Here is a 27975-nt window from a genome sequence, read left to right on the forward strand (position 1 = left end):
ACACAGCACCTTCACCCCCTGCTGTTCCCACCCGCCTCAACACCGTTGGAAGGGAGGAGAACCAATTAAGGCGGGGGGTGGGGTGGAACGAGCAGCTGTCTACCCTTAGCAGGAGGGCTCCTGATTACATACCTCTCCTGCTGCTGCTGCTGCTGGCTGTCCAGCAGCAGACTGAAGGTGGCTGCTGCTGTGCACAGGTATATAAAGGCTCAGAGCCTATTATGACACGCGCAGCCAGCGTTCCATTGCCACATTCCATCTACTGCAGGCAGGATACCTGGCTGGCTGAATGTCGCTGAGAAGCTCACAGAGACCGCCATAAGCAACAGTTTAACAGAATGCCACAGACTAATCAACCAAACTTTTTGGGTTGGGTTCTCTTTTATAGTCTGCAGGCATTAAATGAAAGAAGTCAGTGTTCCAGCAGAAGGAGACAACGTTTCAGAAAAGGCATTGTAGCAAACCAAAAAAGAAATTTTAAGCGCAGCAGAGTAACCAGCGCACATACCTGTTAGCTCAGGTGAGTTTAAAAGGCTGCTGTTGATAACAAGGGCATTTGCTAAATAGATGGTGTGTGTGCAACAATATACTGAAAGGTCAATTATATTGTGCAGCTTATCTCACCACCTGTAGTTATTTAGGTGAAAGCTCCAAAATGCTTGCCTAATATGTCTGTTTATCCAAAAGGAAGTAAAAAGGGAGAGCTAGAAAGATAGCATTGCATCACATTACATGGCAATGCAATGCACAGTTGCTGAAGTTGAACCAAAATGAGCTTGTAATCTGGCTTCTGCAACTTTGAACATGAAAAATCCAATGAGGAGAAGAAAAGCAAAGCCAAAGAGTCCATCCCAAAATCCGACAAACAAGCAAAATGAACAAAAAACATTGAATTCAATTCTTTCTGATTTTAGAAACTGCATTAAAGAAGGGGTGCACCGGTCCTGGAGATACTGCAATACCAGGTCAATGCGTGGAGTGGACAGAGCAAGCTCTTTTTCCATCTCCCTGTTCTAAAAATCCATTTAATATATGGTCCCCAGATAGGGGACGTATCAGATATTAAACTGATAAGAACAGATACTACACTTGATCTTAGCCAAAAGGCCGAGAAGCGATAACCAGAATTGGTTTCAAACTACGGAGCCACCCAAGGATCCTGAAAAGTCCATTTGTGGAGATGAGCTCCTGGACTCCCGTTAAGAAGACATGTTGTCAACCTCTAGATCCCTTACATGCCTGCACTTTTCGGCTTGCTGCTGCTGCAATCCACGCGTTTTAGATCTGCATAACTCCACCTCTTTAAACACAGCACCTTCACCCCCTGCTGTTCCCACCCGCCTCAACACCGTTGGAAGGGAGGAGAACCAATTAAGGCGGGGGGTGGGGTGGAACGAGCAGCTGTCTACCCTTAGCAGGAGGGCTCCTGATTACATACCTCTCCTGCTGCTGCTGCTGCTGGCTGTCCAGCAGCAGACTGAAGGTGGCTGCTGCTGTGCACAGGTATATAAAGGCTCAGAGCCTATTATGACATGCGCAGCCAGCGTTCCATTGCCACATTCCATCTACTGCAGGCAGGATACCTGGCTGGCTGAATGTCGCTGAGAAGCTCACAGAGACCGCATAAGCAACAGTTTAACAGAATGCCACAGACTAATCAACCAAACTTTTTGGGTTGGGTTCTCTTTTATAGTCTGCAGGCATTAAATGAAAGAAGTCAGTGTTCCAGCAGAAGGAGACAACGTTTCAGAAAAGGCATTGTAGCAAACCAAAAAAGAAATTGTAAGCGCAGCAGAGTAACCAGTGCACATACCTGTTAGCTCAGGTGAGTTTAAAAGGCTGCTGTTGATAACAAGGGCATTTGCTAAATAGATGGTGTGTGTGCAACAATATACTGAAAGGTCAATTATATTGTGCAGCTTATCTCACCACCTGTAGTTATTTAGGTGAAAGCTCCAAAATGCTTGCCTAATATGTCTGTTTATCCAAAAGGAAGTAAAAAGGTAGAGCTAGAAAGATAGCATTGCATCACATTACATGGCAATGCAATGCACAGTTGCTGAAGTTGAACCAAAATGAGCTTGTAATCTGGCTTCTGCAACTTTGAACATGAAAAATCCAATGAGGAGAAGAAAAGCAAAGCCAAAGAGTCCATCCCAAAATCCGACAAACAAGCAAAATGAACAAAAAACATTGAATTCAATTCTTTCTGATTTTAGAAACTGCATTAAAGAAGGGGTGCACCGGTCCTGGAGATACTACAATACCAGGTCAATGCGTGGAGTGGACAGAGCAAGCTCTTTTTCCATCTCCCTGTTCTAAAAATCCATTTAATATATGGTCCCCAGATAGGGGACGTATCAGATATTAAACTGATAAGAACAGATACTACACTTGATCTTAGCCAAAAGGCCGAGAAGCGATAACCAGAATTGGTTTCAAACTACGGAGCCACCCAAGGATCCTGAAAAGTCCATTTGTGGAGATGAGCTCCTGGACTCCCGTTAAGAAGACATGTTGTCAACCTCTAGATCCCTTACATGCCTGCACTTTTCGGCTTGCTGCTGCTGCAATCCACGCGTTTTAGATCTGCATAACTCCACCTCTTTAAACACAGCACCTTCACCCCCTGCTGTTCCCACCCGCCTCAACACCGTTGGAAGGGAGGAGAACCAATTAAGGCGGGGGGTGGGGTGGAACGAGCAGCTGTCTACCCTTAGCAGGAGGGCTCCTGATTACATACCTCTCCTGCTGCTGCTGCTGGCTGTCCAGCAGCAGACTGAAGGTGGCTGCTGCTGTGCACAGGTATATAAAGGCTCAGAGCCTATTATGACACGCGCAGCCAGCGTTCCATTGCCACATTCCATCTACTGCAGGCAGGATACCTGGCTGGCTGAATGTCGCTGAGAAGCTCACAGAGACCGCCATAAGCAACAGTTTAACAGAATGCCACAGACTAATCAACCAAACTTTTTGGGTTGGGTTCTCTTTTATAGTCTGCAGGCATTAAATGAAAGAAGTCAGTGTTCCAGCAGAAGGAGACAACGTTTCAGAAAAGGCATTGTAGCAAACCAAAAAAGAAATTTTAAGCGCAGCAGAGTAACCAGCGCACATACCTGTTAGCTCAGGTGAGTTTAAAAGGCTGCTGTTGATAACAAGGGCATTTGCTAAATAGATGGTGTGTGTGCAACAATATACTGAAAGGTCAATTATATTGTGCAGCTTATCTCACCACCTGTAGTTATTTAGGTGAAAGCTCCAAAATGCTTGCCTAATATGTCTGTTTATCTAAAAGGAAGTAAAAAGGGAGAGCTAGAAAGATAGCATTGCATCACATTACATGGCAATGCAATGCACAGTTGCTGAAGTTGAACCAAAATGAGCTTGTAATCTGGCTTCTGCAACTTTGAACATGAAAAATCCAATGAGGAGAAGAAAAGCAAAGCCAAAGAGTCCATCCCAAAATCCGACAAACAAGCAAAATGAACAAAAAACATTGAATTCAATTCTTTCTGATTTTAGAAACTGCATTAAAGAAGGGGTGCACCGGTCCTGGAGATACTGCAATACCAGGTCAATGCGTGGAGTGGACAGAGCAAGCTCTTTTTCCATCTCCCTGTTCTAAAAATCCATTTAATATATGGTCCCCAGATAGGGGACGTATCAGATATTAAACTGATAAGAACAGATACTACACTTGATCTTAGCCAAAAGGCCGAGAAGCGATAACCAGAATTGGTTTCAAACTACGGAGCCACCCAAGGATCCTGAAAAGTCCATTTGTGGAGATGAGCTCCTGGACTCCCGTTAAGAAGACATGTTGTCAACCTCTAGATCCCTTACATGCCTGCACTTTTCGGCTTGCTGCTGCTGCAATCCACGCGTTTTAGATCTGCATAACTCCACCTCTTTAAACACAGCACCTTCACCCCCTGCTGTTCCCACCCGCCTCAACACCGTTGGAAGGGAGGAGAACCAATTAAGGCGGGGGGTGGGGTGGAACGAGCAGCTGTCTACCCTTAGCAGGAGGGCTCCTGATTACATACCTCTCCTGCTGCTGCTGCTGCTGGCTGTCCAGCAGCAGACTGAAGGTGGCTGCTGCTGTGCACAGGTATATAAAGGCTCAGAGCCTATTATGACACGCGCAGCCAGCGTTCCATTGCCACATTCCATCTACTGCAGGCAGGATACCTGGCTGGCTGAATGTCGCTGAGAAGCTCACAGAGACCGCCATAAGCAACAGTTTAACAGAATGCCATAGACTAATCAACCAAACTTTTTGGGTTGGGTTCTCTTTTATAGTCTGCAGGCATTAAATGAAAGAAGTCAGTGTTCCAGCAGAAGGAGACAACGTTTCAGAAAAGGCATTGTAGCAAACCAAAAAAGAAATTTTAAGCGCAGCAGAGTAACCAGCGCACATACCTGTTAGCTCAGGTGAGTTTAAAAGGCTGCTGTTGATAACAAGGGCATTTGCTAAATAGATGGTGTGTGTGCAACAATATACTGAAAGGTCAATTATATTGTGCAGCTTATCTCACCACCTGTAGTTATTTAGGTGAAAGCTCCAAAATGCTTGCCTAATATGTCTGTTTATCCAAAAGGAAGTAAAAAGGGAGAGCTAAAGAGATAGCATTGCATCACATTACATGGCAATGCAATGCACAGTTGCTGAAGTTGAACCAAAATGAGCTTGTAATCTGGCTTCTGCAACTTTGAACATGAAAAATCCAATGAGGAGAAGAAAAGCAAAGCCAAAGAGTCCATCCCAAAATCCGACAAACAAGCAAAATGAACAAAAAACATTGAATTCAATTCTTTCTGATTTTAGAAACTGCATTAAAGAAGGGGTGCACCGGTCCTGGAGATACTGCAATACCAGGTCAATGCGTGGAGTGGACAGAGCAAGCTCTTTTTCCATCTCCCTGTTCTAAAAATCCATTTAATATATGGTCCCCAGATAGGGGACGTATCAGATATTAAACTGATAAGAACAGATACTACACTTGATCTTAGCCAAAAGGCCGAGAAGCGATAACCAGAATTGGTTTCAAACTACGGAGCCACCCAAGGATCCTGAAAAGTCCATTTGTGGAGATGAGCTCCTGGACTCCCGTTAAGAAGACATGTTGTCAACCTCTAGATCCCTTACATGCCTGCACTTTTCGGCTTGCTGCTGCTGCAATCCACGCGTTTTAGATCTGCATAACTCCACCTCTTTAAACACAGCACCTTCACCCCCTGCTGTTCCCACCCGCCTCAACACCGTTGGAAGGGAGGAGAACCAATTAAGGCGGGGGGTGGGGTGGAACGAGCAGCTGTCTACCCTTAGCAGGAGGGCTCCTGATTACATACCTCTCCTGCTGCTGCTGCTGCTGGCTGTCCAGCAGCAGACTGAAGGTGGCTGCTGCTGTGCACAGGTATATAAAGGCTCAGAGCCTATTATGACACGCGCAGCCAGCGTTCCATTGCCACATTCCATCTACTGCAGGCAGGATACCTGGCTGGCTGAATGTCGCTGAGAAGCTCACAGAGACCGCCATAAGCAACAGTTTAACAGAATGCCACAGACTAATCAACCAAACTTTTTGGGTTGGGTTCTCTTTTATAGTCTGCAGGCATTAAATGAAAGAAGTCAGTGTTCCAGCAGAAGGAGACAACGTTTCAGAAAAGGCATTGTAGCAAACCAAAAAAGAAATTTTAAGCGCAGCAGAGTAACCAGCGCACATACCTGTTAGCTCAGGTGAGTTTAAAAGGCTGCTGTTGATAACAAGGGCATTTGCTAAATAGATGGTGTGTGTGCAACAATATACTGAAAGGTCAATTATATTGTGCAGCTTATCTCACCACCTGTAGTTATTTAGGTGAAAGCTCCAAAATGCTTGCCTAATATGTCTGTTTATCCAAAAGGAAGTAAAAAGGGAGAGCTAGAAAGATAGCATTGCATCACATTACATGGCAATGCAATGCACAGTTGCTGAAGTTGAACCAAAATGAGCTTGTAATCTGGCTTCTGCAACTTTGAACATGAAAAATCCAATGAGGAGAAGAAAAGCAAAGCCAAAGAGTCCATCCCAAAATCCGACAAACAAGCAAAATGAACAAAAAACATTGAATTCAATTCTTTCTGATTTTAGAAACTGCATTAAAGAAGGGGTGCACCGGTCCTGGAGATACTGCAATACCAGGTCAATGCGTGGAGTGGACAGAGCAAGCTCTTTTTCCATCTCCCTGTTCTAAAAATCCATTTAATATATGGTCCCCAGATAGGGGACGTATCAGATATTAAACTGATAAGAACAGATACTACACTTGATCTTAGCCAAAAGGCCGAGAAGCGATAACCAGAATTGGTTTCAAACTACGGAGCCACCCAAGGATCCTGAAAAGTCCATTTGTGGAGATGAGCTCCTGGACTCCCGTTAAGAAGACATGTTGTCAACCTCTAGATCCCTTACATGCCTGCACTTTTCGGCTTGCTGCTGCTGCAATCCACGTGTTTTAGATCTGCATAACTCCACCTCTTTAAACACAGCACCTTCACCCCCTGCTGTTCCCACCCGCCTCAACACCGTTGGAAGGGAGGAGAACCAATTAAGGCGGGGGGTGGGGTGGAACGAGCAGCTGTCTACCCTTAGCAGGAGGGCTCCTGATTACATACCTCTCCTGCTGCTGCTGCTGCTGGCTGTCCAGCAGCAGACTGAAGGTGGCTGCTGCTGTGCACAGGTATATAAAGGCTCAGAGCCTATTATGACACGCGCAGCCAGCGTTCCATTGCCACATTCCATCTACTGCAGGCAGGATACCTGGCTGGCTGAATGTCGCTGAGAAGCTCACAGAGACCGCCATAAGCAACAGTTTAACAGAATGCCACAGACTAATCAACCAAACTTTTTGGGTTGGGTTCTCTTTTATAGTCTGCAGGCATTAAATGAAAGAAGTCAGTGTTCCAGCAGAAGGAGACAACGTTTCAGAAAAGGCATTGTAGCAAACCAAAAAAGATATTTTAAGCGCAGCAGAGTAACCAGCGCACATACCTGTTAGCTCAGGTGAGTTTAAAAGGCTGCTGTTGATAACAAGGGCATTTGCTAAATAGATGGTATGTGTGCAACAATATACTGAAAGGTCAATTATATTGTGCAGCTTATCTCACCACCTGTAGTTATTTAGGTGAAAGCTCCAAAATGCTTGCCTAATATGTCTGTTTATCCAAAAGGAAGTAAAAAGGGAGAGCTAGAAAGATAGCATTGCATCACATTACATGGCAATGCAATGCACAGTTGCTGAAGTTGAACCAAAATGAGCTTGTAATCTGGCTTCTGCAACTTTGAACATGAAAAATCCAATGAGGAGAAGAAAAGCAAAGCCAAAGAGTCCATCCCAAAATCCGACAAACAAGCAAAATGAACAAAAAACATTGAATTCAATTCTTTCTGATTTTAGAAACTGCATTAAAGAAGGGGTGCACCGGTCCTGGAGATACTGCAATACCAGGTCAATGCGTGGAGTGGACAGAGCAAGCTCTTTTTCCATCTCCCTGTTCTAAAAATCCATTTAATATATGGTCCCCAGATAGGGGACGTATCAGATATTAAACTGATAAGAACAGATCAGGTTTCAACATATTTTATTAAGTGCGTAAAAGATGGTTTACAATCAAAAACAGCAACACAAATACATTATTAAAACACAGAATTCCACCCATAAAAACCCCATATACGATTGGCATCCCTTCTCCCAATACATTTGACATCCCTCAAGTAATAAATATACATCTGGCTAAAAGCAATTTTAAGACAATCCTTCACAGAAATAGCGTCACGTTTAAAAAGTAAAATATTGCGTGCCTTCCAAAGGGCGTCTTTAAAACAGTTAATCATACACCAACATATACAATACTGTTGAGGGGTCGGACATTTAAAAAGGCCATATAAAACATATTCATGGTTAAAATCTCTTAAACCGCAAGTCCATTTTAAAAGAATCCCAACTTTGTGCCAAAGTTCCTGTGCAAATGGGCAATTCCACATAAGGTGCAAGGTGGTTTCGTCATAAACACATGAGTCTCTGGGGCATTTGGCTCTGGCCACCAGGCCTCTCCTGTGTTGAAACTCTCTGGTGGGGAGGCACTGGTGGACCACCATCCATGCGATGTCCTTATGTCCATTTGCTAAGAATTTCCCGAAGACATTCTTCCAAACTTGCTTCGATCTCTCTTCTGAGAAATTTACTATGGGGGTCACATCTTCATTCCTCCTCAGAAAAGATAAAAGCTTCTTGCGGTCTTTAAAAATGTCCATATTAAAATCACCAAGGCTATAAAATCGAACAGTCTTTTCTAAGATTGCTTGGTGTTTGGGGGGGCATAGTAAAACAGGGGAATTCAACGACAACTTAAACCATCTTTTAAAAATCATCCCACAAGTATATTTTAAAAAATAACTTAGCGCACTATTACCATTAAAATGTTTGAAACAAAAGCAGAAATAATTTAAATACAAATAAATATGTAAATCGGGGACATCCCTTCCGCCGTTCATTTTATTCTTCCTCATTATTTCTCTCCTTAATTTTTCCATTTTGGAGTTCCATAAAAACATAAAGATCATCCTAGTCATTTTTTTAATTAAAACATCAGAGGGGGGGTACACCATAGCTATATACAGTATGAGGGGTAACAACACTGATTTTATAATTAAAATTTTCCCCTCCATTGTTAGGGACCTCAAACCCCAAAATGATATTTTCTTTGACATTTTTTCTATGACATTCTCCCAGCTTTGAGTTCCCACATTCTCCTCGTTAAAAACAACTCCAAGAATTTTTACATTGTCTCGTTTTATAGTGAGCTGCGGGAGTTGGGCGGTGTCCCAGGATCCCAAAGTCAGACATTCAGATTTATTTAAATTAAGTTTAAACCCGGATGCCTGGGAAAAAAATTCAATGCGCAACACCGCCCTCCAGAGGGAAGCAGGGTCCACGCACACAACCGTCACGTCATCCATGTAGCCAAAGACTCTCACATCACTGCCACCTCCGCCAGGAACAGGAACCCCTCTAATCACTTTGTCTTTCCTTATTGCGCTCAGCAGGGGCTCCATGGCGCAGATGAACAGGATGGGCGACAAGGGGCATCCCTGCTTCACTCCGGACTCAAGGGGAACTCCATCTGTTAAAAAGCCATTAAGAGAAATTTGACTAAAACAATTTTTATATAAAATCTTAATACAATTTAAAAGCATATTAGGGATACCCATTCTTTTTAAAACTCTAAAAAGAAATCTATGAGAGACTCTATCGAAAGCTTTTTCAAAATCTAGGGCTAAAAGAGCTACATTTTGACCCCGGTCTCTGGAATACCAAATTACATCCCTTAATACGTTTAAAACCTCTGAAATACTTCTGCCTGGTACACTACAAACCTGCTCAGGCCGGATCAGTTTGGCAATGACACTCCTGAGCCGGTTTGCAACCACCTTAGCAAGTACCTTGTAATCAACGTTTAGGAGAGTTATGGGTCTCCAATTCGCTAGAGCACTGCGATCACCTTTTTTATATATCAAAGACACCACTCCTCTCCTCCACGAAAATGGCAACTGTTCACAAATAAAAACTTCTTTAAAAAGCATAAAAAGGTCCTCTTTTAAAATGTCCCAAAAAGTAAGATAAAACTCTACAGGTAGTCCGTCACACCCAGGTGCTTTACCCTTAGAGAAACTTTTAAAAACATAAAATAATTCCTCTAAAACAATATCGCGTTCTAAAAACTCCTGGTCTGTAAAATTTAACTTAAAATCGAGATCATTAAGAGCATCAGATAAAAAGGACTCATCTATACACTTTTTACTAAAAAGATGCTTATAAAAGTTAAAAGTAGCATTCAACATTCCCTGCATAGATGTTTCACCCTCTAGATTTGTGATCACTTCTCTTTTATCCATGACTTTTTTGAAGAAGAAGCGAGAGCACTTCTCCCCCTCCTCCAAGTGCTGCACTCTAGAGTTAAAAATAATCTCTTTCCCCTTTGTGTCTATGCAGTTCTGGATTTCAGTTTTTAGGCTAGCAATATCATCTCCCACCTCCACCCCTAGCTCTTTGAATTTAAAAAGTGTTTGTAGTTTGGTATTAAGATCACTAAAACATCTTTTTTTCTCTCTAGCTTTACGTCTCCCTGCTTTTATAAAAAACATTCTGACTTTTTTTTTCAAATTTTCCCACCAGGTTACCATAGGGGCATCAGAAGGTTTTTGTCGCCGCCAGGCTTGATAGGCTTTACCAAAGTCTTGTCGAATCAGAGGGTCCTCCAGCAGGTAAGTACTTAGACGCCAGAGGCCCCTGTTGACCCTCTGTTCATCCCGGTATTCTAGGTGCACCTCCAAGCCCTTATGGTCAGAAAATATATTTGATGTTAAAACACATTTTACAGGGTTAAAATCATCTGATAGGAAAATAAAATCGATCCTGGAGGACACCCCTCTTCCGGACCACGTATAACCAGGGTCCGTCGGCAGGAGTGACCTCCACGCATCGCATAATTTAAAATCAGTTATAAAATCTTTCAATAGATGACATGACTTATCCAATTTGCGTAAAGGGTCACCCCCCGCTCGTTGTTCACTAGCACAAAGACAATTAAAATCACCCCCTACGATCAGGGGAGATGACCCAGTACAGTACAATGGCAATATCCCAAATAAATTAATTCTCTCTTGCTTATCAGGGGGAGCATAAATATTCATTACACGTAGGGTAAAACCATTAAATTTAAAATGCACTAAAACCACTCTGCCTGGTACTATTTCTGTGACAGCATTTACAGTAATATTTCTCCCACGACAGAGGAAGCCCACCCCCGCTGACTTGTTGTCATTGGAGCCAGACCAGATGGAGGGCCCCAGTCTCCAATCTGTCTTGATGTCATTATAATTTAGTGCATGTTGTATCCCGCATTCCTGTAATAAACATATGTCAAAGTCAGTGGTTTCTAAGTACTTAAATAGAGCAGCCCTACGAACTGGGCTCTTTAATGACCTCACATTCAGTGAGACAAGTCTTAATGTCGGCATTCATAGGTCAGGGTGGTGGATCTTCCATGAGGACACCTGACTCAAAGCCCTGTATGTCAAATTGCTCCAGGACATCCGGGCTAGAGGACCCAAACGACTCGATATTCTGTGAGCCGGCGGTTGCCCCCTCGTAGGTCACGGTTCCCAGCCACATTCCAGGAGACGCTGGGGCTTCGACATTCCGTCTCTTTTTCGGGGCAGACTCCACTAGGTCACTGGTGCAGTCCTCCTCTTCCTCCACCTCCTCCAGGGGGAGAGACTGGTCCATCAGGATAAGATCACCAACACCGATTCCCTGATGTTCGCCACCTAGAAGCAAAGCCCCCTCATCTGGCTGGCTAATCGCCCTGGAAGATCCTGAGGCCATCGCTGCGTGGTCCCCTGTAGCCAACCGCACAGGGGCACCACCCTCCAGCCCAACAGGATCGGTATCGGGAACCATCGACACGGAGGGTACCCTCCCAGAAGGAGGACACCTCCGCTCCGGTCCATGCGAGGAACGCCCATCGTTAAGGGACTTCGATGCAGGGGCCGCCCCAGAGGGGCCTCCGGCTCCCTGCTCCATCCCAGCCTTCTCGCCCTTCGAACCGCCCTCCGACGCCGGCCCGCCAGTGAAGACCGGCGGGCGCATCGGCTCAGCTGCAGAAGATGCAGCTTCTGCGTAGGTCCTGGTCCTGGTCCTGTTGGGGCATCCTCGGAACATGTGCCCCGCCTCACCACAAAGATTGCATTTCCTCCCAGCGGGACAGTCCTTCATTAAATGTCCGTAACAGCTGCAATTATTGCAGCGGTCTACTTTCCTGCCCGTGCAGGACGTTTGGGTATGACCCATTTGTCCACAGTTCCTGCAACATACCGGCATTCCAGGGTAAAATAAGTAGCCTCTGCTCTTACCGATCACAAATGTTGAGGGAGGGTGTAGCATTCCTCCCACTCCGCTTGGGTCCCTCTTTAGACGGGCCATGTACCTCCTCTTGCCGCACCAGAAGCCTACAGCGTTCTTCACAGTGCCCAGGTATCTCAGATCGTCACAATAACGGAAAAGGTAGGTCGAGATGTCTGCAGCTTCCACAAAGGGGTTCGGGAAATGCACCACGATAGGGATCTCGTCATAGGCATACAAGAGACAAAAGGTTAGTCCATCCAATTCATCCAAGTAGTTTTTCTCATTTACCTTTTGTACGAGATGGTGACAGCATCCCTGGCTCTTGAAGGTGATGGTGTAAGTCCCCTTGTACTCATTGTCCTGGAAGCAGAATATGTCTTCCCGCCGAAACTCCAGAACTCCAAGCAGAATCCTATGGCAGATGTAATCCAAATTCTTCTCCGTCCTCGATCCTGCTCCAACTTCAATCCTCACGGTGTTCCGCATCCGGGCATCACCCGATGAATATGTGAGCGTTGCCGGCATCCTTCACTCAGGAACGTACCGACTCTTCTCTCTGAAAGGCGCAAGCCTTCATGGGATCCCTTCCCGTTGCTCCCGGACTAATCCTTCCTCCCAATAGCAGCAGGGGGGTTAAGTCCCTCCGAAAAGGAACGATCCCCCCAGGCCGAGAGAAAGGGTACCAAGAGCACCTCACAGGCAAGACCACACAGGTAAACCTGATAGATCGTGCCAAAAGGCCGAGAAGCGATAACCAGAATTGGTTTCAAACTACGGAGCCACCCAAGGATCCTGAAAAGTCCATTTGTGGAGATGAGCTCCTGGACTCCCGTTAAGAAGACATGTTGTCAACCTCTAGATCCCTTACATGCCTGCACTTTTCGGCTTGCTGCTGCTGCAATCCACGCGTTTTAGATCTGCATAACTCCACCTCTTTAAACACAGCACCTTCACCCCCTGCTGTTCCCACCCGCCTCAACACCGTTGGAAGGGAGGAGAACCAATTAAGGCGGGGGGTGGGGTGGAACGAGCAGCTGTCTACCCTTAGCAGGAGGGCTCCTGATTACATACCTCTCCTGCTGCTGCTGCTGCTGGCTGTCCAGCAGCAGACTGAAGGTGGCTGCTGCTGTGCACAGGTATATAAAGGCTCAGAGCCTATTATGACACGCGCAGCCAGCGTTCCATTGCCACATTCCATCTACTGCAGGCAGGATACCTGGCTGGCTGAATGTCGCTGAGAAGCTCACAGAGACCGCCATAAGCAACAGTTTAACAGAATGCCACAGACTAATCAACCAAACTTTTTGGGTTGGGTTCTCTTTTATAGTCTGCAGGCATTAAATGAAAGAAGTCAGTGTTCCAGCAGAAGGAGACAACGTTTCAGAAAAGGCATTGTAGCAAACCAAAAAAGAAATTTTAAGCGCAGCAGAGTAACCAGCGCACATACCTGTTAGCTCAGGTGAGTTTAAAAGGCTGCTGTTGATAACAAGGGCATTTGCTAAATAGATGGTGTGTGTGCAACAATATACTGAAAGGTCAATTATATTGTGCAGCTTATCTCACCACCTGTAGTTATTTAGGTGAAAGCTCCAAAATGCTTGCCTAATATGTCTGTTTATCCAAAAGGAAGTAAAAAGGGAGAGCTAGAAAGATAGCATTGCATCACATTACATGGCAATGCAATGCACAGTTGCTGAAGTTGAACCAAAATGAGCTTGTAATCTGGCTTCTGCAACTTTGAACATGAAAAATCCAATGAGGAGAAGAAAAGCAAAGCCAAAGAGTCCATCCCAAAATCCGACAAACAAGCAAAATGAACAAAAAACATTGAATTCAATTCTTTCTGATTTTAGAAACTGCATTAAAGAAGGGGTGCACCGGTCCTGGAGATACTGCAATACCAGGTCAATGCGTGGAGTGGACAGAGCAAGCTCTTTTTCCATCTCCCTGTTCTAAAAATCCATTTAATATATGGTCCCCAGATAGGGGACGTATCAGATATTAAACTGATAAGAACAGATTTTTTTTTTTTTTTTTTATACCATTCAGTTTAGTTTTTTAGCAAACAGTATGAATTTCTCCAAAATTTGCTACTTAAAACTTCTCATCATCATGGTTCTATTTATTTAGCAGTAGTATAAGACGAGATATAATCACAAGGGAACATCCTTTACATAACACAAATGCAGAAACTTCAAGGAATCACAAAGAAAAAAATCACTGGTATTTGATATGGTAATGCCACTTTTTAAATTTCCAAATCCCTTCGGCATCTGTGCCACCACCGCCTCTGCTGTCCAACTTATATATCAGGTATAGTCTTGAAAGAATAAGTCTAACACATTCATTCACTGATAAAGATTTCCTTTTGAAAAGTCCAAGGTTCCTTGCATCCCACAAACTCTCCATCACACAAGCCATTATCAACCATAAAATTCTATCTTTAGACCGACTACACGCACCAATTCCAAACATCGCCACACGCCAATCCACAAAATTCACGCCTGCTAAACCCTTACACAATCCACCTACACACTTCCACACACTGTACGCGTACTCACAATCCCACATAACATGCCTGACAGTCTCACAACCACCACATCCCACTCTCGGACACACATCTGTTCTTATCAACTCTCTTTTCTTCTGCACTTCTCTCACAGGTAAAATATTATGTAAAGTCATCCACACCACATCCTTCTGTTTGTTTGACATCCCATACGTATCTAACTTCTTCCATGCATCTGAAACCTCATTCCCTCTCAGCCCAACAATATTACACTCTACCTCATTTGCACTCATTCTTTTCACCACATTCTTGGTCATTCTAAAATCATTCATTCCCACACTCAACAAATCATGCTTTCTCACAAATTTCTCAATCACCTCATACCAAACAGGACACTTAAAGGCCACAGGCACACTCGCATCTCTCTTCCTCCAGCATAACCCATACAACATCCATCCAGCAGAATAATTAGCCATAAAAGCACCTTTATTGCCTTTACCCAGCAAAATAACCACAGTCTTAATATAATTAAGGCCTAAAAAAACTTCAATATTGGGAAAGGCCAGCCCACCATGCTGACAAGCCTTAAAAAGGCTCTCCCGCTTCAACTTCTCCATCTTACTACACCACAGGAATGTGAATACCAACTTCTCTATTCTCTTAATTTTCCTGTAAGGAGAAGGAAAAACAGTCGCCACATAAAGCAGGATAGGGAGAATCACTGCTTTGATAATTAACACCTTACCACGCAGAGTCAATTCTCTCATTCGCCAGAAATTCAATTTACGTTCAACCCGCATACCACACTCTTCCCAACTTTCATTCCCTTTTAAGTCATCATTAAATAATACGCCCAAAATCTTGATTGCACCCTCTTCACACTTTACACCATCCATACGAATACTACTATCTCCAAAACATTTAAAACTACATTTATTCCAATTTACCCTAAAACCAGACGCACCAACAAAAAAATCCAAAAGCAATTTAATTCTACTCAAAGAAGCCATACTTTCACTCACAACCACAACATCATCCATATAACCTAACACTTTCACATGCTTACCACCACTACCAGGCACCAACAAACCTCTCATCATTTTATCCCGTCTAATCAAACATAACAATGGTTCTATTACACATACAAATAAGACGGGGGACATAGGACACCCCTGCCTTACTCCTGACCTAATCTTCACTTTGTCACACAGCCACCCATTAACCAAGAATTCACTTGACACACAATCATACAATGATTTTACACAATTCACAAATTCTCTAGGAAACCCCATTCTTTCCAGTACTTTAAACAAAAACACATGCGAAACCCTGTCAAACGCCTTCTCAAAATCAATAGCTAAAGTCATACATTTCTGCTTTCTATCCTTGCAATCCCCAATCATATCTCTCAACAATAACAAGTTATCACTCATACTTCTTCCAGGCACTGCACATACTTGGTCCTCCTCCACAACACTACCAATCACTTCACGCATACGATTTGCCAGTAACTTACTGTAGACCTTATAATCCGAATTCAGCAGTGTTATTGGTCTCCAGTTTTCCAAACGTTTCCTCTCACCCTTTTTATACACAAGCACAACCACTCCTTCTTTCATTGATTCACACAACCTACCATTCACCCACATATACTTACATACCTCAGTCAAATCTGTTCCCAAAACTTCCCATGCTTTCACATACAACTCTACAGGTATACCATCTTTCCCAGGAGTCTTACTCTTTTTAGCACTCCACACCACATTCTTCACTTCATCCAGAACTACATCCTCACACAACAGATCACGCTCCTCAGAATCAAGTTTTTTCTCCACACCATTCAGAACATATGACACAAGCCCAGAGTCAATCCATTTCTCATCATACAACTTGCTATAAAACCTATTCACTTCTTTCAGCACATCCTCACCCATACAGTTGGTTCCACTTTCATTCACAACTTCATTCATATCAGTCTTCCTACCATTCATTTTTTTAAAAAAGAACCTCGTACACTTCTCATTTTTCTCCAGGTGCTCAATTTTAGTACGATATATAATTTCCTTTCCTTTCTCATCCAACACACGCTTCAATTCATTCTTAGCCTCAGTAAGTTGATCAGACATCTCCAAACCACTTGCAACACACTTTCTCAACCAGTCAATCCGTCTATTAAGGTCATTAAACCTATTCCTATATCTGGCAGCTTTTCTATAGCCCCACTTTTTGAAGAAAGTTTTAAATTGCACTTTCACCCAGTCCCACCAGTCAAGAACACAGACAAAATCCTTCTTACGCATTCTCCATCTTTCATACTTTACATTAAACTCATTCATCACCTCATCATCCTCTAACAGCCTTGCATTCAACTTCCATACCCCACCGCCATACACTTGGTCACCATTCGCACAAAACACGCCTCTCAAACATTCATGGTCCGAAAAAGGTACCTTTTGTTGAGAAAAATCCAAACATACCATATTTTTAGAAAATAACATTAAATCAATTCTGGAATGAATCTCACCACGGTCAGCATGGTATGTCGGCGGTGGTGGCATGCCAAGAACAACAACTGCTGCATCTAAAAAGGAAAAATCACAAATTAAATGGGACAATTTCTTTCCTGTTATGTCACACTTTCCTTCTGTGACACAATTAACGTCCCCAACAAAAATAGTGGGAGATTTCCCTGGAAGAAAAAAACTTAATTTTTCAAGAAGAGCAAGCCGCTCTTCCTTCCCTGTAGGGCAATATAAATTAATAATTCTGACCCGCCACCCTCTATAACTCAAAAATGCAATTAAACATCGGCCCACCTCCACCACAATATAACTATCAATAGAGATTTCTTTATTCCCAACTAATATCCCCACCCCATCATTTTTATTATGATTAGACCCTGACCAGATATGCTGTCCGTAAGGCCAGTCTTTGTCACAAGGAGCATCCTGAATCCCACACTCCTGAAGGCAAAAAACATCAGCACCTAAATGTTTCAGGTAGTCCAGAACAGTTGTTCTTCTGATTTTAGATCTGATCTGCCTTACATTTAGGGACACTACATCCCAACCAGATTGGCAAGACATTAATTAATGAAAAGAAATACATGACTCAATGTTGATCACACCATACTCATCCATTATCATCAGACTGGGAAAGCACCCCAAAGGTGTTGATGCTCTCAGGGATGCCAAGGTAAGGAGCATCAGGGGAGAAGACATCCTGCGGGTAAAAGCGGTCACTTGCAGGACTGTCGCACCCTCCGCTGGCAGGTGAGTACTCTCGTCTGGGTTTTTTATTGGCCAGTTCAGGAGTATCATCATCAACAAAAGACCTCCCAGAAGTAAAGTCTCCTTGGCCACCATCCCTGGCCACCTCTTCGTCTGTAGCACCCCAGGACAATGCAGGGGTTCGAGCAAGAGACACATCCATGTCACCCTCACCACATATTTCGGACTGATGAGGGAGGTCCACATCCAACTCGGAGATCTCCATACTTGGCCCAGCAGGGGCTGGAGGGTCCAACAGGGTCTGGGCCTCACCCACCAGATCTTCAACCTCAGGGGGCTCCGTCTCCTCATTGATATCTGCAGTAGTCACCTGTGGGGTAACAGCAGGGACAGTAGGCTTACCTTTGGTCACTTCGGAGAAGGACCTAGGCTTGACTTTAGCCTTACAATCCCGAATCACATGTCCTTCCTCCCCGCAGGCATCACATACCACCGGGTTGGAACAATCCTTCGCCAGATGACCGTACTTGTTGCACTTTCTACAGTTTGGCAATTGTTTGCAGAAATCCTGGATATGCCCGAACATGTTGCATCTCCTGCAGAACAATGGCGCCTCGGGAAAAAACAGATATCCAGAGTCTCTTCCAATTGTAAAGTTCAGGGGAGGATAGTGAATACCTCCAGGACCATGAGGGTCTATCCCAAACCTCACAAAGTATTTATACTTCCCAGTCCACAGCCCTTCTCCATTTAAGATTTTATGGGAGAATTGCACAAAAATGCAGTGTCTTCTCAGGAATGCAGTGATATCATCCCGGGAGATAAAGGGGTTGTGCATGAATACTACCACCGGGATATCCCCCTTAGAGTAGAGTACAGTGAAGATAAGTCCATCCAGCTGAGGGTGCTCTGAAAGGACTTGAAGAGTTTTGAAAAGGTTTTGGCAAGCCGCCATAGAAGAAAGCACCAAGACGTACCTATGCTCCCTTCTGAACTCCTGCAAACAGATGATCTCCGACTTCTGGATCTTCAGGATTTCATAGAAAATGGCGTTGACCAGGTATGACAACGAGAAATGGTCCTTCTTCTCCTCAGAGACCTCGATACGGAAAGCATTCTTGACCCGGGGATCCCCGGTCCCAGCAAAGCGAAGCTTGACACCCATGGTCGCTTCAGGAATCGCCTTCTCGTTTCCTCCTCACTCTCCCCCTATAGCAGCATCCAGCTTAAGCCACCGAAGTGGCGATGCTGGAAGGCCGAGGGCTAGTACACAAGGAACCTCTTGTCCAAACACTAGGTCTGAGCCAAAAGGCCGAGAAGCGATAACCAGAATTGGTTTCAAACTACGGAGCCACCCAAGGATCCTGAAAAGTCCATTTGTGGAGATGAGCTCCTGGACTCCCGTTAAGAAGACATGTTGTCAACCTCTAGATCCCTTACATGCCTGCACTTTTCGGCTTGCTGCTGCTGCAATCCACGCGTTTTAGATCTGCATAACTCCACCTCTTTAAACACAGCACCTTCACCCCCTGCTGTTCCCACCCGCCTCAACACCGTTGGAAGGGAGGAGAACCAATTAAGGCGGGGGGTGGGGTGGAACGAGCAGCTGTCTACCCTTAGCAGGAGGGCTCCTGATTACATACCTCTCCTGCTGCTGCTGCTGGCTGTCCAGCAGCAGACTGAAGGTGGCTGCTGCTGTGCACAGGTATATAAAGGCTCAGAGCCTATTATGACACGCGCAGCCAGCGTTCCATTGCCACATTCCATCTACTGCAGGCAGGATACCTGGCTGGCTGAATGTCGCTGAGAAGCTCACAGAGACCGCCATAAGCAACAGTTTAACAGAATGCCACAGACTAATCAACCAAACTTTTTGGGTTGGGTTCTCTTTTATAGTCTGCAGGCATTAAATGAAAGAAGTCAGTGTTCCAGCAGAAGGAGACAACGTTTCAGAAAAGGCATTGTAGCAAACCAAAAAAGAAATTTTAAGCGCAGCAGAGTAACCAGCGCACATACCTGTTAGCTCAGGTGAGTTTAAAAGGCTGCTGTTGATAACAAGGGCATTTGCTAAATAGATGGTGTGTGTGCAACAATATACTGAAAGGTCAATTATATTGTGCAGCTTATCTCACCACCTGTAGTTATTTAGGTGAAAGCTCCAAAATGCTTGCCTAATATGTCTGTTTATCCAAAAGGAAGTAAAAAGGGAGAGCTAGAAAGATAGCATTGCATCACATTACATGGCAATGCAATGCACAGTTGCTGAAGTTGAACCAAAATGAGCTTGTAATCTGGCTTCTGCAACTTTGAACATGAAAAATCCAATGAGGAGAAGAAAAGCAAAGCCAAAGAGTCCATCCCAAAATCCGACAAACAAGCAAAATGAACAAAAAACATTGAATTCAATTCTTTCTGATTTTAGAAACTGCATTAAAGAAGGGGTGCACCGGTCCTGGAGATACTGCAATACCAGGTCAATGCGTGGAGTGGACAGAGCAAGCTCTTTTTCCATCTCCCTGTTCTAAAAATCCATTTAATATATGGTCCCCAGATAGGGGACGTATCAGATATTAAACTGATAAGAACAGATACTACACTTGATCTTAGCCAAAAGGCCGAGAAGCGATAACCAGAATTGGTTTCAAACTACGGAGCCACCCAAGGATCCTGAAAAGTCCATTTGTGGAGATGAGCTCCTGGACTCCCGTTAAGAAGACATGTTGTCAACCTCTAGATCCCTTACATGCCTGCACTTTTCGGCTTGCTGCTGCTGCAATCCACGCGTTTTAGATCTGCATAACTCCACCTCTTTAAACACAGCACCTTCACCCCCTGCTGTTCCCACCCGCCTCAACACCGTTGGAAGGGAGGAGAACCAATTAAGGCGGGGGGTGGGGTGGAACGAGCAGCTGTCTACCCTTAGCAGGAGGGCTCCTGATTACATACCTCTCCTGCTGCTGCTGCTGCTGGCTGTCCAGCAGCAGACTGAAGGTGGCTGCTGCTGTGCACAGGTATATAAAGGCTCAGAGCCTATTATGACACGCGCAGCCAGCGTTCCATTGCCACATTCCATCTACTGCAGGCAGGATACCTGGCTGGCTGAATGTCGCTGAGAAGCTCACAGAGACCGCCATAAGCAACAGTTTAACAGAATGCCACAGACTAATCAACCAAACTTTTTGGGTTGGGTTCTCTTTTATAGTCTGCAGGCATTAAATGAAAGAAGTCAGTGTTCCAGCAGAGGGAGACAACGTTTCAGAAAAGGCATTGTAGCAAACCAAAAAAGAAATTTTAAGCGCAGCAGAGTAACCAGCGCACATACCTGTTAGCTCAGGTGAGTTTAAAAGGCTGCTGTTGATAACAAGGGCATTTGCTAAATAGATGGTGTGTGTGCAACAATATACTGAAAGGTCAATTATATTGTGCAGCTTATCTCACCACCTGTAGTTATTTAGGTGAAAGCTCCAAAATGCTTGCCTAATATGTCTGTTTATCCAAAAGGAAGTAAAAAGGGAGAGCTAGAAAGATAGCATTGCATCACATTACATGGCAATGCAATGCACAGTTGCTGAAGTTGAACCAAAATGAGCTTGTAATCTGGCTTCTGCAACTTTGAACATGAAAAATCCAATGAGGAGAAGAAAAGCAAAGCCAAAGAGTCCATCCCAAAATCCGACAAACAAGCAAAATGAACAAAAAACATTGAATTCAATTCTTTCTGATTTTAGAAACTGCATTAAAGAAGGGGTGCACCGGTCCTGGAGATACTGCAATACCAGGTCAATGCGTGGAGTGGACAGAGCAAGCTCTTTTTCCATCTCCCTGTTCTAAAAATCCATTTAATATATGGTCCCCAGATAGGGGACGTATCAGATATTAAACTGATAAGAACAGATACTACACTTGATCTTAGCCAAAAGGCCGAGAAGCGATAACCAGAATTGGTTTCAAACTACGGAGCCACCCAAGGATCCTGAAAAGTCCATTTGTGGAGATGAGCTCCTGGACTCCCGTTAAGAAGACATGTTGTCAACCTCTAGATCCCTTACATGCCTGCACTTTTCGGCTTGCTGCTGCTGCAATCCACGCGTTTTAGATCTGCATAACTCCACCTCTTTAAACACAGCACCTTCACCCCCTGCTGTTCCCACCCGCCTCAACACCGTTGGAAGGGAGGAGAACCAATTAAGGCGGGGGGTGGGGTGGAACGAGCAGCTGTCTACCCTTAGCAGGAGGGCTCCTGATTACATACCTCTCCTGCTGCTGCTGCTGCTGGCTGTCCAGCAGCAGACTGAAGGTGGCTGCTGCTGTGCACAGGTATATAAAGGCTCAGAGCCTATTATGACACGCGCAGCCAGCGTTCCATTGCCACATTCCATCTACTGCAGGCAGGATACCTGGCTGGCTGAATGTCGCTGAGAAGCTCACAGAGACCGCCATAAGCAACAGTTTAACAGAATGCCACAGACTAATCAACCAAACTTTTTGGGTTGGGTTCTCTTTTATAGTCTGCAGGCATTAAATGAAAGAAGTCAGTGTTCCAGCAGAGGGAGACAACGTTTCAGAAAAGGCATTGTAGCAAACCAAAAAAGAAATTTTAAGCGCAGCAGAGTAACCAGCGCACATACCTGTTAGCTCAGGTGAGTTTAAAAGGCTGCTGTTGATAACAAGGGCATTTGCTAAATAGATGGTGTGTGTGCAACAATATACTGAAAGGTCAATTATATTGTGCAGCTTATCTCACCACCTGTAGTTATTTAGGTGAAAGCTCCAAAATGCTTGCCTAATATGTCTGTTTATCCAAAAGGAAGTAAAAAGGGAGAGCTAGAAAGATAGCATTGCATCACATTACATGGCAATGCAATGCACAGTTGCTGAAGTTGAACCAAAATGAGCTTGTAATCTGGCTTCTGCAACTTTGAACATGAAAAATCCAATGAGGAGAAGAAAAGCAAAGCCAAAGAGTCCATCCCAAAATCCGACAAACAAGCAAAATGAACAAAAAACATTGAATTCAATTCTTTCTGATTTTAGAAACTGCATTAAAGAAGGGGTGCACCGGTCCTGGAGATACTGCAATACCAGGTCAATGCGTGGAGTGGACAGAGCAAGCTCTTTTTCCATCTCCCTGTTCTAAAAATCCATTTAATATATGGTCCCCAGATAGGGGACGTATCAGATATTAAACTGATAAGAACAGATACTACACTTGATCTTAGCCAAAAGGCCGAGAAGCGATAACCAGAATTGGTTTCAAACTACGGAGCCACCCAAGGATCCTGAAAAGTCCATTTGTGGAGATGAGCTCCTGGACTCCCGTTAAGAAGACATGTTGTCAACCTCTAGATCCCTTACATGCCTGCACTTTTCGGCTTGCTGCTGCTGCAATCCACGCGTTTTAGATCTGCATAACTCCACCTCTTTAAACACAGCACCTTCACCCCCTGCTGTTCCCACCCGCCTCAACACCGTTGGAAGGGAGGAGAACCAATTAAGGCGGGGGGTGGGGTGGAACGAGCAGCTGTCTACCCTTAGCAGGAGGGCTCCTGATTACATACCTCTCCTGCTGCTGCTGCTGCTGCTGCTGGCTGTCCAGCAGCAGACTGAAGGTGGCTGCTGCTGTGCACAGGTATATAAAGGCTCAGAGCCTATTATGACACGCGCAGCCAGCGTTCCATTGCCACATTCCATCTACTGCAGGCAGGATACCTGGCTGGCTGAATGTCGCTGAGAAGCTCACAGAGACCGCCATAAGCAACAGTTTAACAGAATGCCACAGACTAATCAACCAAACTTTTTGGGTTGGGTTCTCTTTTATAGTCTGCAGGCTTTAAATGAAAGAAGTCAGTGTTCCAGCAGAAGGAGACAACGTTTCAGAAAAGGCATTGTAGCAAACCAAAAAAGAAATTTTAAGCGCAGCAGAGTAACCAGCACACATACCTGTTAGCTCAGGTGAGTTTAAAAGGCTGCTGTTGATAACAAGGGCATTTGCTAAATAGATGGTGTGTGTGCAACAATATGCTGAAAGGTCAATTATATTGTGCAGCTTATCTCACCACCTGTAGTTATTTAGGTGAAAGCTCCAAAATGCTTGCCTAATATGTCTGTTTATCCAAAAGGAAGTAAAAAGGGAGAGCTAGAAAGATAGCATTGCATCACATTACATGGCAATGCAATGCACAGTTGCTGAAGTTGAACCAAAATGAGCTTGTAATCTGGCTTCTGCAACTTTGAACATGAAAAATCCAATGAGGAGAAGAAAAGCAAAGCCAAAGAGTCCATCCCAAAATCCGACAAACAAGCAAAATGAACAAAAAACATTGAATTCAATTCTTTCTGATTTTAGAAACTGCATTAAAGAAGGGGTGCACCGGTCCTGGAGATACTGCAATACCAGGTCAATGCGTGGAGTGGACAGAGCAAGCTCTTTTTCCATCTCCCTGTTCTAAAAATCCATTTAATATATGGTCCCCAGATAGGGGACGTATCAGATATTAAACTGATAAGAACAGATACTACACTTGATCTTAGCCAAAAGGCCGAGAAGCGATAACCAGAATTGGTTTCAAACTACGGAGCCACCCAAGGATCCTGAAAAGTCCATTTGTGGAGATGAGCTCCTGGACTCCCGTTAAGAAGACATGTTGTCAACCTCTAGATCCCTTACATGCCTGCACTTTTCGGCTTGCTGCTGCTGCAATCCACGCGTTTTAGATCTGCATAACTCCACCTCTTTAAACACAGCACCTTCACCCCCTGCTGTTCCCACCCGCCTCAACACCGTTGGAAGGGAGGAGAACCAATTAAGGCGGGGGGTGGGGTGGAACGAGCAGCTGTCTACCCTTAGCAGGAGGGCTCCTGATTACATACCTCTCCTGCTGCTGCTGCTGCTGGCTGTCCAGCAGCAGACTGAAGGTGGCTGCTGCTGTGCACAGGTATATAAAGGCTCAGAGCCTATTATGACACGCGCAGCCAGCGTTCCATTGCCACATTCCATCTACTGCAGGCAGGATACCTGGCTGGCTGAATGTCGCTGAGAAGCTCACAGAGACCGCCATAAGCAACAGTTTAACAGAATGCCACAGACTAATCAACCAAACTTTTTGGGTTGGGTTCTCTTTTATAGTCTGCAGGCATTAAATGAAAGAAGTCAGTGTTCCAGCAGAAGGAGACAACGTTTCAGAAAAGGCATTGTAGCAAACCAAAAAAGAAATTTTAAGCGCAGCAGAGTAACCAGCGCACATACCTGTTAGCTCAGGTGAGTTTAAAAGGCTGCTGTTGATAACAAGGGCATTTGCTAAATAGATGGTGTGTGTGCAACAATATACTGAAAGGTCAATTATATTGTGCAGCTTATCTCACCACCTGTAGTTATTTAGGTGAAAGCTCCAAAATGCTTGCCTAATATGTCTGTTTATCCAAAAGGAAGTAAAAAGGGAGAGCTAGAAAGATAGCATTGCATCACATTACATGGCAATGCAATGCACAGTTGCTGAAGTTGAACCAAAATGAGCTTGTAATCTGGCTTCTGCAACTTTGAACATGAAAAATCCAATGAGGAGAAGAAAAGCAAAGCCAAAGAGTCCATCCCAAAATCCGACAAACAAGCAAAATGAACAAAAAACATTGAATTCAATTCTTTCTGATTTTAGAAACTGCATTAAAGAAGGGGTGCACCGGTCCTGGAGATACTGCAATACCAGGTCAATGCGTGGAGTGGACAGAGCAAGCTCTTTTTCCATCTCCCTGTTCTAAAAATCCATTTAATATATGGTCCCCAGATAGGGGACGTATCAGATATTAAACTGATAAGAACAGATTTTTTTTTTTATTGAAGCTGCATCCAAGGCACTGAAAAATGTGACCGAAGTCACACCAAAACAGCGCACGAGGCGAGAATTCATGTGGACCCTTCCCGGAGGAGAGGGTCCCCAATAAACCATCCCCATCCCTCCGAGCCAGAAGGCCACAGCGAGGGTCAGGGATCTCCGATGCTCTCCCTAGCCGAAGCCGGAGAAGAGCCGTTTTCGTGCTCCCAGCTTCCATCTAGGCTGCCACCCTAGTGGAGCTGGAGCCTGTGTTGGTTTCTCAGCCCAAAGCTGACCGGACCTCCGACCGGGTTTATAAAAATTCCCCTTCCTAGCCCGGAGGCCAGGAATAGGGGGGGTTGCTCAGAAAGTATGATTGGCAAAGGTGCGGCGTGCTACGAAGCCAAGTCTTTCTGGGGTTCCCAGTCCCAGTAAGCTTGGACTCCCACCAGGGCGCCTACTCCTGGGGCACATTGCTCCAAAGCCCTCACACTTACCCAGCCTAGTGACTTCGATCCTGGAGGGCCATGTTTTCCATCAGATAACTCTATGAGCCACCTGGCGTACTAACAAGTGCACCAAACCAGTGTGTAATATGCATCAATTTACTAGGGCAGCCCAAGGACAAAACTGCCTTTTCAAAAGATACTACACTTGATCTTAGCCAAAAGGCCGAGAAGCGATAAGAACAGATACTACACTTGATCTTAGCCAAAAGGCCGAGAAGCGATAACCAGAATTGGTTTCAAACTACGGAGCCACCCAAGGATCCTGAAAAGTCCATTTGTGGAGATGAGCTCCTGGACTCCCGTTAAGAAGACATGTTGTCAACCTCTAGATCCCTTACATGCCTGCACTTTTCGGCTTGCTGCTGCTGCAATCCACGCGTTTTAGATCTGCATAACTCCACCTCTTTAAACACAGCACCTTCACCCCCTGCTGTTCCCACCCGCCTCAACACCGTTGGAAGGGAGGAGAACCAATTAAGGCGGGGGGTGGGGTGGAACGAGCAGCTGTCTACCCTTAGCAGGAGGGCTCCTGATTACATACCTCTCCTGCTGCTGCTGCTGCTGGCTGTCCAGCAGCAGACTGAAGGTGGCTGCTGCTGTGCACAGGTATATAAAGGCTCAGAGCCTATTATGACACGCGCAGCCAGCGTTCCATTGCCACATTCCATCTACTGCAGGCAGGATACCTGGCTGGCTGAATGTCGCTGAGAAGCTCACAGAGACCGCCATAAGCAACAGTTTAACAGAATGCCACAGACTAATCAACCAAACTTTTTGGGTTGGGTTCTCTTTTATAGTCTGCAGGCATTAAATGAAAGAAGTCAGTGTTCCAGCAGAAGGAGACAACGTTTCAGAAAAGGCATTGTAGCAAACCAAAAAAGAAATTTTAAGCGCAGCAGAGTAACCAGCGCACATACCTGTTAGCTCAGGTGAGTTTAAAAGGCTGCTGTTGATAACAAGGGCATTTGCTAAATAGATGGTGTGTGTGCAACAATATACTGAAAGGTCAATTATATTGTGCAGCTTATCTCACCACCTGTAGTTATTTAGGTGAAAGCTCCAAAATGCTTGCCTAATATGTCTGTTTATCCAAAAGGAAGTAAAAAGGGAGAGCTAGAAAGATAGCATTGCATCACATTACATGGCAATGCAATGCACAGTTGCTGAAGTTGAACCAAAATGAGCTTGTAATCTGGCTTCTGCAACTTTGAACATGAAAAATCCAATGAGGAGAAGAAAAGCAGAGCCAAAGAGTCCATCCCAAAATCCGACAAACAAGCAAAATGAACAAAAAACATTGAATTCAATTCTTTCTGATTTTAGAAACTGCATTAAAGAAGGGGTGCACCGGTCCTGGAGATACTGCAATACCAGGTCAATGCGTGGAGTGGACAGAGCAAGCTCTTTTTCCATCTCCCTGTTCTAAAAATCCATTTAATATATGGTCCCCAGATAGGGGACGTATCAGATATTAAACTGATAAGAACAGATACTACACTTGATCTTAGCCAAAAGGCCGAGAAGCGATAACCAGAATTGGTTTCAAACTACGGAGCCACCCAAGGATCCTGAAAAGTCCATTTGTGGAGATGAGCTCCTGGACTCCCGTTAAGAAGACATGTTGTCAACCTCTAGATCCCTTACATGCCTGCACTTTTCGGCTTGCTGCTGCTGCAATCCACGCGTTTTAGATCTGCATAACTCCACCTCTTTAAACACAGCACCTTCACCCCCTGCTGTTCCCACCCGCCTCAACACCGTTGGAAGGGAGGAGAACCAATTAAGGCGGTGGGTGGGGTGGAACGAGCAGCTGTCTACCCTTAGCAGGAGGGCTCCTGATTACATACCTCTCCTGCTGCTGCTGCTGCTGGCTGTCCAGCAGCAGACTGAAGGTGGCTGCTGCTGTGCACAGGTATATAAAGGCTCAGAGCCTATTATGACACGCGCAGCCAGCGTTCCATTGCCACATT

At 44.7% G+C, this 27975-nt stretch overlaps 12 non-coding genes and 2 pseudogenes across 12 annotated transcripts; all 14 read right to left on the reverse strand.

Moving 5' to 3' along the window:
• Positions 1–928: 928 nt before the first annotated feature.
• LOC141214506 (U2 spliceosomal RNA) lies at positions 929–1119 on the reverse strand. The gene has a single exon (XR_012283712.1). It is a non-coding gene; the product is annotated as a U2 spliceosomal RNA (small nuclear RNA).
• A 1114-nt stretch (positions 1120–2233) lies between these two features.
• On the reverse strand, positions 2234–2424 carry LOC141214863 (U2 spliceosomal RNA). Its single transcript, XR_012284055.1, has one exon. It is a non-coding gene; the product is annotated as a U2 spliceosomal RNA (small nuclear RNA).
• Positions 2425–3536: 1112 nt separating this feature from the next.
• Positions 3537–3727, reverse strand: LOC141214507 (U2 spliceosomal RNA). Its single transcript, XR_012283713.1, has one exon. It is a non-coding gene; the product is annotated as a U2 spliceosomal RNA (small nuclear RNA).
• Positions 3728–4842: 1115 nt separating this feature from the next.
• On the reverse strand, positions 4843–5033 carry LOC141214509 (U2 spliceosomal RNA). The gene has a single exon (XR_012283714.1). It is a non-coding gene; the product is annotated as a U2 spliceosomal RNA (small nuclear RNA).
• A 1115-nt stretch (positions 5034–6148) lies between these two features.
• On the reverse strand, positions 6149–6339 carry LOC141214510 (U2 spliceosomal RNA). The gene has a single exon (XR_012283715.1). It is a non-coding gene; the product is annotated as a U2 spliceosomal RNA (small nuclear RNA).
• Positions 6340–7454: 1115 nt separating this feature from the next.
• Positions 7455–7644, reverse strand: LOC141214940 (U2 spliceosomal RNA). Its single transcript, XR_012284125.1, has one exon. It is a non-coding gene; the product is annotated as a U2 spliceosomal RNA (small nuclear RNA).
• Positions 7645–13816: 6172 nt separating this feature from the next.
• LOC141214949 (U2 spliceosomal RNA) lies at positions 13817–14021 on the reverse strand (annotated as a pseudogene).
• Positions 14022–20124: 6103 nt separating this feature from the next.
• Positions 20125–20315, reverse strand: LOC141214512 (U2 spliceosomal RNA). The gene has a single exon (XR_012283717.1). It is a non-coding gene; the product is annotated as a U2 spliceosomal RNA (small nuclear RNA).
• Positions 20316–21430: 1115 nt separating this feature from the next.
• On the reverse strand, positions 21431–21621 carry LOC141214513 (U2 spliceosomal RNA). Its single transcript, XR_012283718.1, has one exon. It is a non-coding gene; the product is annotated as a U2 spliceosomal RNA (small nuclear RNA).
• A 1115-nt stretch (positions 21622–22736) lies between these two features.
• Positions 22737–22927, reverse strand: LOC141214514 (U2 spliceosomal RNA). The gene has a single exon (XR_012283719.1). It is a non-coding gene; the product is annotated as a U2 spliceosomal RNA (small nuclear RNA).
• Positions 22928–24048: 1121 nt separating this feature from the next.
• Positions 24049–24239, reverse strand: LOC141214515 (U2 spliceosomal RNA). The gene has a single exon (XR_012283720.1). It is a non-coding gene; the product is annotated as a U2 spliceosomal RNA (small nuclear RNA).
• Positions 24240–25354: 1115 nt separating this feature from the next.
• On the reverse strand, positions 25355–25540 carry LOC141214926 (U2 spliceosomal RNA). Its single transcript, XR_012284114.1, has one exon. It is a non-coding gene; the product is annotated as a U2 spliceosomal RNA (small nuclear RNA).
• Positions 25541–26064: 524 nt separating this feature from the next.
• On the reverse strand, positions 26065–26227 carry LOC141214983 (U2 spliceosomal RNA; annotated as a pseudogene).
• Positions 26228–27342: 1115 nt separating this feature from the next.
• Positions 27343–27533, reverse strand: LOC141214516 (U2 spliceosomal RNA). Its single transcript, XR_012283721.1, has one exon. It is a non-coding gene; the product is annotated as a U2 spliceosomal RNA (small nuclear RNA).
• Positions 27534–27975: the final 442 nt, after the last annotated feature.

The sequence above is a fragment of the Phyllobates terribilis genome, unplaced genomic scaffold, assembly GCF_046119375.1.
Source record: "Phyllobates terribilis strain yellow unplaced genomic scaffold, ASM4611937v1 Scaffold_223__1_contigs__length_3252167, whole genome shotgun sequence".
Taxonomy (NCBI): Eukaryota; Metazoa; Chordata; class Amphibia; order Anura; family Dendrobatidae; genus Phyllobates; species Phyllobates terribilis.